This window comes from Perca flavescens, unplaced genomic scaffold (genome assembly GCF_004354835.1).
Source record: "Perca flavescens isolate YP-PL-M2 unplaced genomic scaffold, PFLA_1.0 EPR50_1.1_unplaced_scaf_134, whole genome shotgun sequence".
NCBI lineage: Eukaryota > Metazoa > Chordata > Actinopteri > Perciformes > Percidae > Perca > Perca flavescens.
In genome coordinates, this window is record NW_021166553.1 from 7,501 (window position 1) to 9,786 (window position 2,286).

General features: G+C 34.5%; 1 protein-coding gene across 2 annotated transcripts in view; it reads right to left on the minus strand.

The window, feature by feature from the left end:
* The window catches only part of LOC114551532 (adult enhancer factor 1), a 4,420-nt gene extending 3,585 nt beyond the window's left edge, over positions 1 to 835 (minus strand). Inside the window, exon 1 of one of the 2 annotated variants that reach the window (XM_028572558.1) lies at positions 663 to 835. The gene's annotated coding sequence lies outside the window, so the exon portion shown is untranslated. The remainder of the gene's footprint in view (positions 1 to 662) is intronic. The other variant, XM_028572556.1, reaches the window with a different exon arrangement.
* Between the last annotated feature and the right edge of the window lie 1,451 nt (positions 836 to 2,286).

Sequence of the window (2,286 nt, forward strand, 5' to 3'; positions counted from 1 at the left end):
ATCAGACTAGTGGGAGGGTTAACAGGAAACATCACTGCCTCTATCTCTGCCACACACACACACACACACACACACACACACACACAAACAAACAAACAAACAAACAAATAATCTTTGAAGCAAACCCACCAGACTCCATGTAAATAATCAGGACTTTTATCATTGTAAAACACACTTCATTCAAAGTGGACAGAAACTAAATGAAACTACCAAAAGTTGTCTTGGTTCATCTTTCCACTGTTCCAACAATCACCACTCTGGTTTGGTTGAAATAAACCCTTAATTCACCCATTTACATGTGGAGATATGCTGGCTCTATACACGCTAAAAGTCCTGATTATTTACATGGAGTCTGGTGGAGATATGCTGGCTCTATACACGCTAAAAGTCCTGATTATTTACATGGAGTCTGGTTGGTTTATCTAAAACACATTGCAAAACATTTGAAACGATTGTTTAAATATAGAACAGATTTTTTTTAATGTAATGTAAATAATTTAGAATAAAAACAACATTTTTATCAAACAACTGTCGAACAAGCAGAACATACAATGAAATACTTAATAATAAAATAAAACAGTCTTAGCTTTAGCACGATGCTAACAGCAGCTATCTAACGTCAACATTAACCGACAGGTGGAATAAAAGTGTCCGTTTGTTACCTGCGAGCTGACCGGCTCAGAGGGCGCGCGTGAACACGGTTTAACGTCTTAATGAAGGATTTCACAAAAAAATAAATCCGGTTTAACTTCAACACCAAAACACCGCAGACACGACGGTCCGCACCGGAAACACTTCTTCTGTTTCTCCCATGAGTTTCCGGTAGGGTTTGGCTGGTAATGCTGTTATACTGCCCCCACAGGTCAGAACACACACTCCCATTAGTATTCTATAGGCTAGTGACGAATGGTCAAAAAGGGCTTTAGTTTTTGAGATACCTAGAGAACTACATTTATTTATTGAAATTTATTGAAAAGATTTCTGGTACAGAATATATAGGATAGTATATTCTGTACCAGAATATATATATTCTGATATATATATATATATATATATATATATATATATATATATATATATATATATATATTAACATTTTAACATTTTATAAAACAAAAATAATTTCATAATTGAAGTTTTCTAACAAATCATAAATTAATTACATAAGTTACTGACAAGCTCTATAATTATACGTAAGCCAACAATGTTTTTCCTCATCTCTAAGGTCTCCCATATATGAAATGGTTTATTGGCTAAACATATTTTAATGCTAAGATTGTTAAATTAACAGATATTGTTATACACCCCAAAACCAAAAAGGGACTAAAATATAGCCTGTCTGCATGGGAGTTACATTTACACCCCAAAACCAAAAAAGGACTAAAATCTAGTCAGTCCATATGGGAGTTAAGTCATAGAAACTAATGCAGATCAATCACACAAGCTCTGAGAGCTTTTACACTTGGCATGTCTGTAGTCAGGTAGTTTCTCTACCTACCACAAAAGACTGGATGTGAATATCTTGATGTTTGGAATAAATACAGACCTATAAACACATACCTAAAATAGGCGAACATGCAAAAAAAAAGTGATATATGTGATATGTGATGATGCGGGGGGGTATTTTCATTCCAAAGGCCAAGGGAGCTTTATTAGGATGCATAGTATCTGGATCCATGAAATAAATATAATAAAAATGTAAAAATAAATAAATAAATCCTTTATAATAACCATCTGCCTGCCTCTATGGGAATCTAACAGTGGTGGACTCCCTTAGTGTCCACTTAATACTTTACACTGGAGCAAAGGGTCATTTCTTCAGTGTTCATGAGTGTGTAGTGTAGTGTGTGTGTGTGTAGTGTAGTGTGTGTCTAGTGTGTGTGTGAGTGTGTGTGTGTGTGTGTGTGTATATCTGTGTCTCTGTCTCTGTGTGTCTGTGCCTGTGTGTGTGAAAAAGCACAGAAAATGTCAAAAAAGTTGGAAAAAAACCTAAAAACAAATGTGAAAAATACTGTACGTCTAAAAAAAAATTCAATTTAAACGTTAAAAAGTGTCAAAAAAGTTGAAAAAAACCCTACAAAAACTAAACGATTGTGTTGAAAATGCGACAATAAGTCACATAAAAAGCAGTAAAAATGTGAACTTTATGGTCTGAACGTGGAAATAAAAGACCTGAAAGAAGAGCCAGACTCCGGCTGAAGAGTGTAACAGATGTTTAATATATTTTGGAATCATACAACATAAATAAAAGCTTTCATTACATAATGTTCTCATCAGCACCAGAGC